General features: G+C 34.9%; 1 protein-coding gene across 1 annotated transcript in view; it reads right to left on the bottom strand.

The window, feature by feature from the left end:
• Positions 1 to 17,998, bottom strand: part of SKAP1 (src kinase associated phosphoprotein 1) — a 242,398-nt gene that overhangs the window by 190,270 nt on the left and 34,130 nt on the right. The window contains exon 3 of the mRNA XM_007465111.1: positions 9,429 to 9,545. The gene's annotated coding sequence lies outside the window, so the exon portion shown is untranslated. The remainder of the gene's footprint in view (positions 1 to 9,428; positions 9,546 to 17,998) is intronic.

The following is a 17,998-nucleotide window of genomic DNA, read 5'->3' as shown; positions in this document are numbered from 1 at the left end:
ACCGAAAAAAAAAAAAAAAAAAAGAATAAATTAGTAATAATAGTTGGGTGGGAAATATGTCCTGCAAAGGAAGAATACAGAGCATAATGGCTATATTTGATAATTAATTAAATGAGATATTAGTAAGAATGATGTGAATTCATTAGAAGGGCTAGATTAGATAACTCCAATGATTTTTTTCCCTAAACTGTGACAATCTCTAGGCCTAACTACGTTCTTGGGCATTCATAAATGTCTTACAATGATGATAATGGTCATTTGTAGAAAGGAGCACTCATGATCCCAGTTAACCCTATGATTTTTTTTTTTTTTTGCGGTACGCGGCCCTCTCACTGTAGTGGCCTCTCCCGTTGCGGAGCACAGGCTCCGGATGCGCAGGCTCAGTGGCCATGGCTCACGGGCCCAGCCGCTCCACGGCACGTGGGATCTTCCTGGACTGGGCCACGAACCCGTATCCCCTGCATCGGCAGGCGGACTCTCAATCACCGCGCCACCAGGGAAGCCCCAACGCTATGCTTTTTTGATTAAAACAAAATCTGGAGTATTATTATGAAATAACATAATTACAAAATTCACTATGACAATGATGTTTATTTCTTAGAGCATTCCATTAAAATATACCATACCATATAAGCTATATCCTAACAGCTTATAGAACTGGGTCTGCAAATAATTGGCTAAAGGCTTCTATAAGTGAAAACTTTCCATGAAGGAACAACTCCCCTATAAATCCCAATTTTACAAGCCAGAGAAACCACTTTGTATAATCTTTCTTTCCCACTAGGCTAATGTATCTGGGTTAAAGCTACTTAGGGCCTAACATAAAAAAGACTGTCACTCAAAGTCAGAAAGTCAGTGTAGACCATAAGTGTAATTCAACAATCTTCCCCTAGTAGACAATAATATTCTAGATTAACAGGTTTCAGCATTGTTTTAAACAGCATTACTAACATTTAGTTTTTACTTGAAAAGTCAGAGCTCTATGATAAAGCAAAAGAATTTATGGCTAGTAGAAAAACAAAGATCACCAAAGCATGAAGAAATGGCTAAAAACATATATATTTACATATATATAAAGCATAATATATATTAAGTATAAATTTATACTTATATAAATTAAGTATATGTATCTATATACTTGGCCTGAAAGTTTTATGCTTAAACAAAATTCTTTCACATTTAAGTGAATATTAAACTTTGAGATAAAAATGGTCAGTGGCTTTGGGGCTTGAAGAAGGATGGTCTGCCTCTGACTCATTTATATATCAATCAGATAAATACACTACATTAGCAACCAAAACACTGTATATCATTTTACCACCACTGTAATGACCACACTAACAACTCCAGTAATCATATTCTAGGACTTTCATATTACCATTACACTCACTGACTAGTTTAGAATTTGGAGAGAAACAAAGAATACTTGAGGCAATATGAAAAAGCTTAATCTCATCAGCCAAATCACTCACTTAAAAATCAACTATTTGCATTTAAAGATGGCCACTGTTACCTCACTACTAATTATAGTGGAAGCTCAAAAAATGTTTGACCTTTCAAAGAATGGACTTTTGCTCATACTCCCAGTCTGGAAAAGATTTCTAAAAACACTTTGGCTACAGCACAGGCCAAATCTTATCTTGACTTTCTTCCAAACTACTGCAAGTCCAACCAGTTGTTTTTTCTGAAAATTCTGTCCCTGAAAATCAGCCCTTGTGATTATGTACCATACACTTTATAGTGGGGGTGTCTAGTCTTCTCTCTTCAGCTAGATTATTTGCTCACTAAGGAAAGGAATCACATCTTATTTCTTTTTGTATCCTCCACACAGCCTCTAAACTCATGATTGAATAAAGGTATTCAATATAGGTATTCAATAACTAACTCTTCATTGGCAGTATATTAAAATCTATAACATGGACAAAAAGGCCAAAAATGATAATGAATTAGTTCTGTGTCAATTCAAAAACTAATTGTATGCTATTCACAGTTATAATTGTTAGCTTTATGGAGCCCTTTGAAATTCCTTATAAAATACAGTGCTTCCAAATCATCCTGGGAAGAAGATAAGAACATACATAGGCCAGAGAGACACACATGTCTGAAGGACTTAACTGAAACTTGTGAGAAATAGCTTAAGGCCCATAGTCAGGCAAAGCTATTTGGGTCTGCACTGAAAAGCATGCTGAGATCATGCAGGGGAGGGAAGGTACATAGTATGGGTCAGGGGAGGCCACAGCCAGGTCTTGGTTTCTGTACTGGTTCTGTCTTGCTGACCATAAGACCAGGCACTCAGCCTTTTAAAAAATGTAGTTTCCTCTTTGGTAAAGCAGAGATTAGATCAGGTGATTACCAAGTCTCTTCCATCTCTAAAATGCCATGGTTTTAATGTTAAAACATGGGTTAAATTTGCAAGGAGTTTTTCCTAGTGAAAGAAGCATTATGTAAGATATCCAACCATCAACACATGTGAGAGTGCTTTACTGAGCACTGGACAGAACATTAGAGTTTAAACACGCACCAACATGCTGGGCTGAAGAATGAAAAATGGGTAGTTCATAGACAGATAATTGTTATTGTTTTCTTATTCTTCACAAAACATGTATAATCCTTGGTAATCATTTGTTTAAGTTATATAAATTACTGTCAACTTTGATACCTAGTTTGTCATCTTCATCTGTGATTTATACCAGACTATATAAACGACATGATGTCTTAGATCTAATAAGACATTTATCTTCATGAAGGAGGCCACTGCAATCCTGAGTGACAGCTTACTTACCCTTATCACAGTTAACTCACCATTGAGTCCTTAATTTCTCCCAATGATTTGAAATCTGATGGACTCACCTGAAGCCAACAGAAACTTGTTCAGAAATCTACCATGCTCATGAAAGTATGTGTTTTACAGTAGGAATTTGTTCTTTGACTCTCAAAACACAGACATGGAAATCAGTTTTGTGTTCCACAGTGTGTACTCTAAACACATGGATATAACTTCTGTTAGGGGTGACAGGAGTCATGTGCCTTTATTAAAGAAAAAAATACCTGCACACAACAAAGATGAAAGCAAGCGTCTGAAGAATAAAAAGAAAATGAGATAAATGCTTGTTTGAATGTATGTATGTTTATTTACATAATCATATATGGAGAGGGACCATCTAAGTCACTTTCATTATCTTCATATAATAGAATAAAAAGGAACTAACAACTCTAAATATGTTCATATAGTTTGTGTAATTTAAGAAAAATACACAAGAAGAAAGTAATGGGCTTGACCCCGTCAGTGAGAAGGAAGCAAATGGCTTGCTGTTTTTAAGTCATTAACTCTTTCAACCTACCAGGGTACCAATGACTGAGCCTGCAATAGGTTTTTAACATTCCAAGTAAAGCAGCCATAAAACACACGCATTTTCCTCCAAAGCTGTCAGCAGCATTCAGCCTATGGTTTACCTGATCAGAGTGATTACTACTAATCACTGCACCATTAATTCACATACCTCTGTAAACACTGTAAGAAGTACAGTTTATTTATTCTGTGAAACAATATAATTTATACAGTAAAATCAGGCCTTATACACAACTCATGGCAATGGGGTCTCAAACTGGCTTGTGAACAAACATTTTTTATCCTCATTGAATATAAAGTCTATCAGGGGTGCTATGAGTAGACTTAGATGGCAAAACTAGCTTAATTAGCAGAAGTTCTAGGGATAGGATTTCAGCTCAATAAGAGGAAACCTTTTAAAATAATTAGACCTCTTTATAAGTGTCTAAAACGTGACCTTGAGAATGTAAAACAAGGAAAAAATGGATAAATCTACAACTATAATTGGAAATTTTAACAGAAGCTTTCCAGCAGATAAAAGGAAAGCTAGGATACAAAAGATCTGAAGAACATTATTTACAAGTATAGAAATAGTTAAGAGTGTATTCAATGAATACTTCAGGATGCACATAGCACATAAGCATAAACTATTACTAGGCGACAAAAGAAGTCTCAACAAATTCTAAAGAATATAAATAGTATATATTTTGTTTTTAGGCTCTTACATAGTAAAATTAGAAAAATAAAAATTAAAAAATTAAAAAAGCAGATTAAAAAATCCCTAGAAACTAAAACAAAACAAATCAAAACAAAAACCAGGAAGAAACACACAAAAACGCTTCTAAATAACACATAGGTTAAAAAGGATATCAAAAGAAATTACAAAATACTTAGAATGGAATTATGAATTATAATGAAATTAGTACATATCAAATTTTGCACGATGCAGTTAAAGCAGTTTTTAGAGGATAATTACCTTTGAACACATTTATTTTTAAATAAATATTATATTTGGTGAAATAAAAGCAATAAGAGAATGATACATAAAGCCCATAAGAGTGGGTATTTCAGAAGTCAAACAACCAGCTAATCAGAGGTCTTCAAAAAGCAGCAGCTTTGGAATCTACTGGAATCCTACCCCCACCCACTACCTCCCATAGATTAGGCATGTCATCCTTGCCAATTCATTTAATTTATTTATCTGTAAAATGGGGATAACAGTTCTTTCCTCTCTGAGCTGGTTTGAGAATTAAATGAGATAATCCACGAAAAGCACTTAGTACAGCATAGTAAGTGCTCAATAAATTGTTCCTGTTACTAGATGACCATCATCTTTTCTAGCTCTCAGACTCTAAGATTCTAATTTTGGTACAAAGAAACTTAAGACAAGCATGAATTCCAGCCACAAAAATCTAATCAATAAATTAAACTTTCATTTTAATTTCACAATAATAAAAGTTTTGTTTAAAATATATTCTTCTTTCCCTTAGAGAAGATATTAAAATAATTTCTTATTCCTGTTTTTATTATTAGAGAAATAAAACACACAATGATCAGCAAAAGCTAGTCCGTTATTCATAATATTAAATCCAAAACTGACTTCTATTTCAGAACCAAGTTGAAAGCAGAGAAATGTTTTTAAAAAGTGCTAAAAATAAAGCCATAAAAAACTGATTCTCTTTATTTTCAAAATATTCTATGTTTTGAAATGTATCTTTCAGAAAAGGCATGGAGTTGAAAATGGCCACTACTGGTACATTAACAGGTCTAAAATTTCTTTTAGATCAAGTAGCATTTAATAAATTGGTCAATAAAGGCTCTTCACTTATTACAGGTCTTTACTTTTCCAATTCTATTTTTTATTTTGCTGGAGAATAAGAACGTTTTCTAACCTTTAAACATCCCGATGTAAAAATAAATTATAAAAACATTCTTTCTCACTTCTTCCCAGACATATCTGCCCAATAACATTCATTACCTTTTCTTTAATTAGAATGTAATAATACATGATACGTAATATAATATTATAGATTTTAGGTTTCTTCCCTTATAAAATAATTTTATTTTTTCCTTTTCTTCAAGAAGGAGTTACTATACCCTTTTATAGAACAATCATTTTCCCTAACCCATCTTTAAAAAATGTATGTACATGGGGGTTCTTCATAATACTAATGAAATAAATTTATAGACACATTAAAATATATTGTACATTTTGGACGATGAAAGCAATCAGATCTTGAGCTTCATAGTTGGCTGGCTTTTGTATAGTTATTGTACTGAATGTTTCCTACTAAATTTTTTTCCTTCAATATGGTAGAAACAATGCCTTCCTAAGTCTACAAATCTAAATATTATTACTTGTTAGCAAGTTTTCACTCCTAATGATGGGGTTATGCTCTTATTTGTAGGTGTCTCTCCATAGGCTATAGCCTGACATTCTCAGACTAACAGCACTTACTAAGGAAGCAGAGAAGGAATTGTGATTAGGTAGCAACATGCTCTCATTTTTATGCATGGTTTAGCCTGTAACCTTGGTTTTTATTTTATGCAGTGCACCTGGCCAGGTTTCTATATTCTTCTAGAGCTCTTTGTAGTTTTCACAAAAGCATGACCCAAACACGACATGTACCATGGTTACTGCTTCTCATCACTGGATTTATGGGCAAATGGGTCAGACTGTGTGTCCTTGCATTGTTGTTCGTTTAGGACACTGCTCTGGCTAGAGGTGGAAAGCAACAAAGCTGAAATATTTTAACAGTGACCTTTCATTTTCATAATAAAAATAAAAATTCCAAAAGTCTAAAATAATGTCACCACAAAGAAAATTTTAGAAAAATCTTTTCCTCCTAAAGGATCACCCTAGCTGTCTCATTAGCAAGTGAAGACACTGACTTTATATTTGTCCATTTGTCAACTTGTTAATAGTGTGCTTTCCCAATGAGACGGACAGCTCCATGAGGGCAGGGACTGTGTTTGACTTTTTACTGCCTATTTCACTAACAGCTTAGCACAGTGCCTTGCTATTACCTTATAATCTCTAAATAAGTATTTGTTAAAATAATGAATAAATAGCATATCAAGTATTACTGTTCTCCATAATGGTACAATCTAGTTAAATAGGATATAAAGTTTACTTAAAATTTTAACATCTTTATAAGCTTCTCTTTAATTTCACAGGAAATGTACATATCTTTATTTTTCAGGGGAAGGAAACAAACATTTATTGTGCCTATTATGCATCAGGCACTCAGGCACTGTGTTAGATTCAGTGCTTTGCAGCAACTCATATTTAAACATTATCTCATCATCCTACAGTCAAATTTTTAACACAAACAAGTCTATTCCTACCTCTCCATTGACAGTGTCACTTTGGGAATTCTGTTAACTTGTATGCACGGAACTGAAAATAAAAATCTATTAAGTAAAATTTTACTATTATTAATACTATTGGGGAAGTATTATGGAACAAAGTTTCCACTATGGAATTTTCCAGGTAATAGGTTTACCTCTTTCAACACTAATTACTTTCTTTAATTTCAACTATTTTTAATGAAAATATTTTAAACATACTATGTGTATCTATACAGTCTTAACCAAAATATCTGGAATATGAATCCATCTTTTTTTTTTTTTTTTTTTTCGGTACGCGGGCCTCTCACTGTTGTGGCCTCTCCCGTTGCGGAGCACAGGCTCCGGACGCACAGGCTCAGCGGCCATGGCTCACGGGTCCAGCCACTCCGTGGCATGTGGGATCTTCCCGGGCCGGGGCACGAACCCGTGTTCCCTGCATCGGCAGGTGGACTCTCAACCACTGCGCCACCAGGGAAGCCCCCATCTTTTGTGATAACTCAGATAAGGATAGTGGTAAGGATAGCAGAGTGGTTATGAGCAGAGGTTCTAGAACAAGACTGTGTAGACATAAATCCTGGTAATACTACTTACTAGCTATTTGATCTTAGATAAGTTAACTTCACTAGGTCTCAGTTTCCTTATCTGTAAATTGAGGATAATTCTAATACCTACCTCTTAGGGCTGTTCTGAGGATTAAATGATGATAAATGCAAAGTACTTAGAACACAAATGCAAGGTATATAGTAAGTGCTCAATAAAGGCTAGCTAAAAGTTTTACCTTATTAAGGTACTGAGCTCTTAGGGGAGAGTTCGGGCCATTTCTCTCTCCAGTACAATATGGCCCCAGGCTACTATGTTTTTTTAGTTGTTACATAAATTTTGTGGGAATTCCCTGGTGGTCCAGTGGTTGGAACTCCACACTTTCAGTGTCGAGGGCACAGGTTCGATCCCTGGTCGGGGAACTAAGATCTCACAAGCCATGCAGTACAGCCAAAAAAAAAAAAAAAAAGTTTTATTTATAGATTTTGTCTTCTATAACAAATTTTAATTGTTTTCGTGTTTCTTTCCTCAATGTTATTTGTTAATTGATGCCTTTACAGTACTTTTTCTTCTAATTGGATGCCTCACTCTACTGTGTGGGCTGAGAAATCAAAACATTGTAATGGTTAGACATTTGTAAGAAGAGGAATCCCCAGTGAGGGCCTCAGAGGCTTTCCCAGGAGTAAGGTACATAAATGTTATCCTGGGACTCAGGAACATCTATTTTCACTTAGAGGTCTTTCTGGCTTACTTATTGTGTTCTCAGCTGTGTTTGGGAAAGTTGGAAATACCAAATAAGTGACCTATGCATTAATGAGGTACTATTGTTCTAATTCTGTCAAGCATTAGATTGATCAAAAACAAATGAAAGGTTGATTTTTTAAAAATGTTTTGCACTGTTAATTTTCTATAATTATTAATCAGCTACCGATGTAATTATTAAGCTTTCAATCCAAACAATGTTTTTACCTGAACCAATATACAAATCTCACATTAAGGCCCAATTTCTAAAACTTGGGTATTACTAATTGTACTAGTACACAAAGCTCAAGCAAAATACACTATTTCTGTGTGACTGAATCCATAGTTCTCATTTGGTGGTTATCAATTCAATGAAAGGGAGAAAATATGAATCACTGAAAGGGCCAAATGAAATAAGAATTAGTGATAAATTAGAAAGAGAAAGGAAGGTAGGGATTATGAACACTTGGAAAATGCCAAAGTCGGAGGGAAATTTGGAAGAAAAATAGATAGAAAGGTCACAGACTAATAAAGAAAAATAAGGAATAATTTACCAACTTTACTCCCAATCCCTAAGTGAATAATAAGCTTTCAATTTAATATTCAGTTTAGTAGCATTTCTACCTCCCCCCACCCACACTGCAAAGGCACAAGAGAGATTTTGATAAGATAACCATGTGTATCAGTGATGATCAAACCTTCTGGTCAAGCGGCCAAATGCCAGAAGAGGCACTGTGAACCTCCCACCCCTAGAATAGCTGAGCCTGAGCCAGAAACTGGCAGCCACCACGCCAAAACTTTTATATTCATGTATCTTAAAAATTCATATATATTTTCATTCCACTCTGTTACAGACCAATGTGTTTCTAATATAATGTTTATAAGGGTTGAATTATTTAACTCTTCCCATTCCCAAATCTTCAAATAAAACATGCTCCAGGAAGATTTGCATTATGGTTCTTGTGGCTTTCCCTTCCCCTTGAGCAACACCGATATGGTCAGAGGTATATGAAAGCATGGGTAAAAATGATATCTTATTATAATATGGTAAGCTCAAGGGTCTCAAATAATGCACAATAAATCAATAAACTAATAATCATTAAATGAAAGCTCTAATTCTCATGAAACTCAGTGAAGCTAAAAAATCTGAAAGAATGGTAAAATGGGCTCTGCAATCTTAAAATGCCCTCTTAGCTTTTCAGCTACAGTTCTTATAGAAAGATCAATAATGATGTCCTCCTGCTCCAATATGGAATTAGTGTTTCCCTAAGTACATTAACTTCAGAACTATTGAATTACTAGGAGGATCAGCACCATAATGAAACAAATAATTGTTCTTTGTGAACTAGTGTTTACCAACACAGAGGACCTTCTGAAGACTGCTGGATTGGAAATGACCAAAGGCAAAGACCCCAGGACAAAAAGCATAAAAGTATGGTCATCCTAAAGCCAGAAAGATGACACTCACCCTCATCCTGATAATCTGACAAAAAAGGTGCATCTGATGTGAGAGAAGGGCCATGAGTTCCACTGTGATTATCATCGGAGCTGTCCTGTCCAAGGTAATTTTCAGCTTGGTCTCCCCCTGAGGGACAAAAAAAGAAAAAAGGTCGTACTTTTGACATCTTTATAAAAGTCTTTGTAGATTCCTTCTGGTATTCACCAAAAAATATGTATATTTTACTTGATGGATGTGGCCACTATCCATTAACACAAGAGAAACATAAATAAATTCAAGAACCAACCTACCTGGATGGGAAATTTTCCACTCGACTAACTAACTAGAACTTAGAAACTGTTACCTTAAAATGAGGAGAACTTTTACTACAGAAAGAAACTTCTCCATCACACTTAAAATGAAAACATAGCTATATAAATATCCCATTAATTACAACCTTTACCCTGAATGCCTCTATTTCCAAATGAAATAGAATAAATTACATAAAGGGTTAAACTTCTATACATAATATAATGTAGCAAGGTCAATATTCTTTCCTTCTTTGAAAAATAAGAGAAGTAAAATTAGAAGCTGGACTATTCCAATTTAAATCGCTACTTGTTTTGCAACCTTAAGGAAGTTCTCTTTACAATTCTAGCTTACAGCCTACTCAACCAACCTCTTAGGAATTCTAAAAGCCCTATGAAGGTAATGTTTGTTCTGTAAAATGGCTTCAATGAAAGGCAATATATATACAATACCGAGTTATGCAATTAAAACAATGCTAATCTCTTTTGGGTGTTTTCAACATACACTGGATTATATTTTGTAGAAGTGGTCCATGCTATTATGATACTTTAAAAGGTTTAGAAGGAAGATGTTAGCTCATTCAGAAACCAGAAGAAAAGGCTATGCACTGCAAATGGCTTTCCTTAAAATCCCCCAAACAGAGGTACAGTCTGCTGATAAAAGGACACCAACAGCTGCTCAGTTCATTTCACAAACTTGAAAAGAGGATTTTCATCTGAATTTAATATTATCTCAAATACTAATTTCCAAAGGAAATCGCCGGTACTAATCTCAGTAAACACTGTAGAGTTTTGGCCCTGGATTTCAACTAGGGAGCAGTGAAACCAAACAACAACCTACATAGAATCTGTATTGCCTCACTTTAAAGGTTTATTTCCTACAATTAAATGAGAAGGATAGGGAGTACATAAAATGATTAAAAGCAAATCACTGTAGCCTTCTCTTTCCATAAATTAGATGATCATATCTAGTCTTTTCTACATACGCTCAATGGCAGGTAGATGTCCATAACTGAGTTGAACACCTGCAGATATAGGACTTTAAAAATAAACCATGGAGTTTATTGTGGAGAATAAAAGTAAAGTTAAAAAAACAAACAACCTCACACAACAGTCACTGGTTGGAACCAAAAGAAATGCTCTACTTTACTAGGTTACTTGATCAAGACACAAAGCTTATAGTTCTGCTAAAGTACCACTGTGAAATTTCTATTATAAGCAGAAAAATTCTCAAATACTGAACGGAGGGTTAACATACTCAAATTTCTTTTTTAAACATCTTTATTGGAGTATAATTGCTTCACAATGGTGTGTTAGTTTCTGCTGTATAACAAAGGGAATCAGCTATACGTATACATATATCCCCATATCCCCTCCCTCTTGTGCCTCCCTCCCAACCTCCCTATCCCACTTAACACCACTGCAAATCTACTGAAATTATATTATCAAGACAATCTAAATGGACTGCCTGGCAGGTAACCCGAAAGTGAGCTGTGAGGTTAAAGGAATTTAAAATTTCTGAGCCAAACCAAAATCCATTAAAAAAAGTAGTAGTTTGGGTTGCCAAGCAAAATTAAACATTTGTAGGATATACTGAGCATTATTTATCAGCTATCACTTTAGACTCAAAGTTTTCTGCATGCTTCAAAAATTTGACAAATTTACTCTTACATATTTTAGCAATCCAGGCTTTTTTTTTTTTTTTTTAAGCAAATAAGGAGGGGCTTTGTTTTATTTATTTATTTATTTATTTATTTATTGCGGTACACGGGCCTCTCACTGTTGTGGCCTCTCCCGTTGCAGAGCGCAGGCTCCGGACACGCAGGCTCAGCGGCCATGGCTCACGGGCCCAGCCGCTCCGCGGCATGTGGGATCTTCCCGGACCGGGGCACAAACCCGTGTCCACTTCATCGGCAGGCGGACTCTCAACCACTGTGCCACCAGGGAAGCCCTGTTGTTGTTTTTAATGAAATTTTAAATATTCAAATAGTTTTAGATTTATTATAAGTATTGCAAAGACAGTACAAAAAGTTCCTATATACTGTTCAACCAGTTTCCCCAATGTTAACTTCTTACATAACTAGTGTATACTTGTCAAAGCCAAGAAATTAGCACTGGTACGTTGCTATTAACTAAACTACAGACTTTATTTGGATTTCACCAGTTTTTCTACTAATGTCCTTTTTCTGTCCCAGGATCCAATCCAGTTACATTTAGGGCTTCCATTTTTAAAGTCTTATCCAAAATACCTGCCATCTGATTTACTAACATCAGATGGAAAAGTCACTTCCATGTGATTCTTATGGTATGTAAATATAGTTACCCAAGGTGGGCTTTTAACAGCTACCTCTGTGCTAAATGCAAGACCATGACTCCATAAAGTATACAACAAAGGTATCCAACTCAATGCAGCAAAAACAGAGCCTAGGTCAGTACTAAAAATGGTTGCAAAGGGGGAAACATTTAAAAATATGTTTTACATCCAAGTGTAATTAGTTCCCGATGATGGAAATGTTGCTATAAGTGTTTTCAGTGTCTTATCAAGTGGCCCAACTCCCTTGGGCACACACAGAGAAAAAGCCTGTGACACTGTATAAATAGACACTCCCGTGTAATTAAAATGATTACAGCTACTCAAGATGCATGGGTGAAAAATTTTATGGAAGAACCAGCAATTACTGTGGTCATTTTGGATTTGTTGAAGTTTAGAACATCATTTTTCCTTAAAACATAATCTCAAGTGATCTCTGGTTTCATCTACAGCTCTTATAATCGCAGTTCCAAGTGGCCACAACCATAGTCCAGTGGGATCAGACATAAATGATCACAAAATATAGTGACAGACATTTCCACTCAGCAGCTCTACAATTAGGGCTTAGAATTCCATCTGCTCTGAGTGGCTTTCTCACAAGCAAAACCCCTTGCCACTAGAGACATACTTGCCCATTGCAACTTGCTCAGAATCAATATATTTCTATCCAGATATATATACTAACACACAATATCTCCATTAATCACATCCACTACCTCCAGTCCCTTCCTTTTGTATTTCTAAGCAAGATCTGGGGGAACTATATCAAGGGTTCACCTGCTATTAGCTGGTCGTTTGATCCTCTATCCTAAGTGTCATAAGAATTGGGCACTAGATACACCCCTTAGTATATTCAGTGGCAGATTCTCCATTGAATATCATGCTGAGGGGTCTACAAGGAGGATGATTTCTCTATTGTTCTTTCCTTAAAGTCAAACTCAATTTCATTCATGCTCCATAGAGTGATAAATTGGGAATTTCTGAGGGTTGGAGCAGAAAGATAAAGCAGCTTTGTGTCAGGTGTAAGGTAATTATTTGCTAGCGTTTCTGTGCTATTTGTTTTTATTCTGTGTTTTCATTAACAGCTAATGAGTTTTCTCCCTTAATTCTGAAACAATAGCTTAGCCACTAGAAGTTGGCTTTTTCTGCCATGGATTCAACCAGCTGTTGCTGCTTCATAAACTTTATGGAGAAGTGAATTAAACTGCTAAAAACTTACATTTCCTAATTCAATTCCAAACAAAACAGGGGGAAAATGAACCATGATGATGTTCCCCTTGTAACTATTTTGACTCAGAGCAAACCCATCTGATTCTGAACTTGCAGGTACTATTTAGGGACAAAAACAGGCCATAATGATGATTTTACTTAGAAATGAGAAAAAAATGAAAAAAAGACAGAAAGCAGTTTAAGCATAAAAAATAAGAATAACAAATAGATAAAACATATAAATACATGTTTTCTTATTCAATTTGTAAAGGATCAATGTGTTTTTTTATGTTAGTATGAAGTCATCAACACTTTTCTTCTAATTAATTATAAGCTATATTGTAAACACTTTATTCACATCTGCAACCAACTGTTTATATGGCATGGTTGAAAATTTTCTAGAGTTTGCTGTTACTTCACCAAGTTATCTTTGGATAATATAAGGAAATTTAAATTAATGCAAAATTGTCTGCTTTTTCTTTGTTTTTGTTTTTATTGCTGCCATTAGAAGGGAACACATGACTTCTGACTCTATTTAATATTTAAGAACCCATGAGACACAAAGCTCCTTCTTTAAACTAATAAATCCTAAATAAAATGCTATAAATAAAGGTCCCTGATCCAAATCCAGTTAGTTTTCATGCTTGATAGCATTAATATTGCCAGATTTTCATGGACCAATTTCCTAGTAGTGCAGTTTCCAAAGCTGAACTAAGGTAAGATTAGTAAAACTACAGCTTATTATTCCTTATTATAACCATTCATCTAAGTTATTGAATATAACACCAATCTAAGAAATATACTGAGTACATATGTGAAATGTTATTCACATGTAAACACAGTATGGAGCACATTTGTAACACCAAAGCTAAAGTTCTGTCAACACTTCCTTCATAAATTAGATAACCATTTTGCACATACTCATGCATTAGAAAATGTATGGCGTTTCCCACAGAACATGTTAGAGGCTTCACCGATTTCTAAATATCCATTTGGATTTGTGTGGTTAGTTCTTGTGATTAATCTATGTATAGTGAAGGTCTCAAATTCTTCTCTGTTCTAGACAGTCTGACTTCTTGCCCATCTTTTTTTTTTGTCTCCTACACCTACCCATAACTCAATGTATAAATATTCTTTTTTTTTCCCAAGGCCCTGGCAGTGAGTATAATAGTACTGAATGTCATTAAGTCTACAGAACAAATGATGGGCCAGGTAAATAAAGTTTCTATTTATCATTCTTCTAAAAAGTTGCTCTAACTAGATCTTGAACGTACAAGAAATAAGTTGAGCTTATGACTCAGTTTTTAGCTTAGGATACCGTTTACTAATTGTATAATCACGCAAAGAGTAAAAGACTTCTTAAGAACCTTTAGGGATCTCATTTGCAGAGACAGCACAGTCTAAATGATAAGAAATGAAATCAAATTGATTGGATGCTTAGAGCACAATCACTACAACACCTGTGAATTCAACAACAAAAAGGGCAGCATAGTTTAATAATATTTCCAAAATGAACTACATCTGTCAGTGGTGAGTTGGACAGGAAAATGCCCAGGGGAGCCAATGGAAAAGTTCATTTTTTCTCCCTCCTTTAAAAAAAAAAAAAGAAAAAAAATCATTTATGATGCAGTTTTTCATTTTGACCAGTAGGGTGGGCTGCAGTGTGTAGCAATCACCCTAGTTCCTCAAAAAAGGGAAAAAAAAGGTAGCCACTGTGTGAACCCCCCCTGCTCCTTCCCCCCCCCCCCCCCCGGGAAAATGCTGAGATTTTTAACCCTTCTTAAGTTTCACATAAAGGCATAACTTCTGGACATTAACAAACTGGAGGGCTGACAGCAACAAATATAAGCCAGATAATTGTATATGTGACAACGCACACTTCATAAAGCAAATTACAGCCTGTCAGCCATCATTCCGGCTTTACAGTAACACATTCCATTTACCACTGTTATTGTTCAACTGCTACTAAAATGGAACCTGCTGAGTTAGAATATTTTCAATAGTAATATGATTTTGACAGAATTCAAAACATGTAAACCTAGGTATTTGGTAGTATGTAGATAAATACACTGTAAAATGAATGCATTTATTATATGGCAACCAGGCAATCTTAACCTGGAATTATTAGTTCATCATTCTGTTTTCCACTGTATTCTCAGTGTTTAAGTCTTACTGTGAAGTTATTCAACTGAATTTTCAACATGTTTTGACTTACAGGAGAAAGCAGCTATAGTAATAATAAAAATATAATAGCTTACTAAGCTCTTACTGGTTATAGGCTTTAGGTCAAGACTTTATGTACTATCTCATTTAATCCTCAAAATAATCCTGTGATATATTATTAATTATACATTATTAACCCAAAGTTGCAGATAAAGAAATTGAGACACAGAGATTAAACAACTTACCCAAAGTCATACAAGTGACTCATAAGTGGCAGTACCAGGATTTGACACCACCTTGTCTGATCGCTAAGCTCTTGTTCTAATCCACTGAGCTGTACAGTCTCCAAATCTGCATGCTTTATAAATGACAATCATTACTCAAAGGCAAAGCATACTGAATGACAGCCAATGACTTGAATTTATGGCATGTGCTATTAATTAGTATTTTTTTATTTCAGTAAGGTAATGAACTATAATCAAAAGTATAAATTATTATAAGTAGTAGGAATACTATAGTCACATTAGGCATGGAACTAATAGAGAAAGTCATATGTGGTCAATGATTTGGTCAAGAAGGAGCCAATTCATAGGTTCAGATGTACTGTAGTAGCATTGTTGCAGTGATTTTTTAAAAATACCACTTTTTAGCATGAATCTCATGCTAACAAAATTTAACACAACACTTTGGGTTTAGTCAGATCAATATGTTGAATTTTTTTCCAGCACATTCTGTGTGATTTTATTGGCTCCTGGGTATTTTGATGCTGCTTCATAGAAAGTGAGCCAACATATTCTGCACCCAAATATAGCTTTGACCTGGCCTAGTTGTAGAATGCATTTCCTTTCTGGCACCATCATGCTTAAGTCTCACAGTAGGAAAATGCTTCAAAAATATGGGATTAGCCAGGAATGTAGCAATTTTATTACTATTGGTTTATCTTTCTCTTCCACTCTTTTCCTTTCTCCCAAATAACAAATTGTAGTAGACCTTAGCACCCACTTCCTGTCCTGATGAATACTAGGATCTATCATATCCCAATCAGTTTACATTACTTCTTCTTGAGAGAAACTATAAGGCCAGTTGGATACCAGTATCTTCTGCTAAAGAAGAATGGGACGACATGATCTACAGGCTACAGGTAGATATAAGAAAAGTTTTTACAAAAGACCAAGAAGTAAAAGTAAAACGACATATAATAAAGAGTGGATTATGGGTAAGATAAGCAGGGCTGAAAATGTGAAACAGCTTTTAACATACTGAAGAAAAAGTGGGTTTTCTTTGTGAGTAATATAGACCTCCAATACCACTAAAGCTGGAATGGCAAAGGGTGACAAGATTTGGCCTCCCCGTGCCCCCGCCATAGGAACTCCTGTTCACGTATGAAAACAACACATTTGTAACGACAACATCAACAACCAAAACCTCTCATCATCAACAGTTCTGTTCAATGTTGGCCCCTTTTGGAACAGAAGTTTCACATGGAAAAGTATCTCCATATATTTAAAATTTATTTTTCCTTCTTTATTGGGGTACCACTAACAAGGAAACTGCACTAATCTTAAGGAACGTTAAGTGGTATCACTTTGTAAGTTTAGGAAAATACCTTTTAGAGATGAACTATGATCAAGAACTTTCAAGCTGGCAAGTGTGTGTTAAGATTGGTTCTTCCACTCTTTGCCTCACAAGAGTTAGCAGTGACTGGAATCTTTATTATCTTTATTTTACACATTATATAAATCCCCTTGTATATAACTTAACAGTTCCTTTACTGTTTTAGTAGGACAGAGCCCAGTAAACAATAACTATTAAATGAGTTTCCAAGAGAAGTATGTGCTGACGGGAAGCACAGTGAAATGCTTTGTAGTAGAATCGGGCTTAACCATCACCTTTTTTAGTCTCCAGATATCAAACAAATTCACTGGGTTTCGAGTCCAAGGGCTTATTCACAAAGAGTTTTAAGCAAAAACACCCAAAATTTTGTATTCAAATTAACCAGACATTTCTCTCAATACTTTGTGTCCAACACATGAAAATTCATTAGAGGCACAATTCTTGAGGTAAATTAATTCTTATGCTAAGATTCTATCTTCAGGAACTGTACTCTTTACCTGATTTTTTGTATTGGTCCAGGAATAATTCTATCTAAAAGAAACAGTTTATAAGTTTTTTTTCCTCAGCAAAAGTTTCCAGCCTAATCGAATAAACTTAAAGCAGTCATTAATTTATCAATTATTTTCTTTGCCATCTACATAATGACAAGGGTCAGAAGTTCTATGAACTTTTAATTAGCACATATGGAAAAAAGAAAGACTAAGATAGGGCGAAAAAGGTATTCTTTATCATTACCATGGGTATTATATGATGCTGTTTTATTATTTATTTTAAAATTCACTTATAAGTGCTAAGTTAACTCAACACACCTACTGGTTCCCAAGCACAAAACAACAGAGAATGCTGCTCTTTTATATCATCATCAGGATCCTGCCTATAAATTCATATATAAAAATAGATAAGAAGGAAAAAGCATGAATGGGTATAAACTACCAAATTATGAATACACTGAGAAAAAGCTACCGTGTTAAATCAAGTTTTTTTGGTACGCTTCT

The sequence above is a fragment of the Lipotes vexillifer genome, unplaced genomic scaffold (genome assembly GCF_000442215.2).
Source record: "Lipotes vexillifer unplaced genomic scaffold, Lipotes_vexillifer_v1.1 scaffold591, whole genome shotgun sequence".
In the NCBI taxonomy this organism is placed as follows: Eukaryota; Metazoa; Chordata; class Mammalia; order Artiodactyla; family Lipotidae; genus Lipotes; species Lipotes vexillifer.
This window is presented reverse-complemented; position numbering and strand designations above follow the sequence as displayed.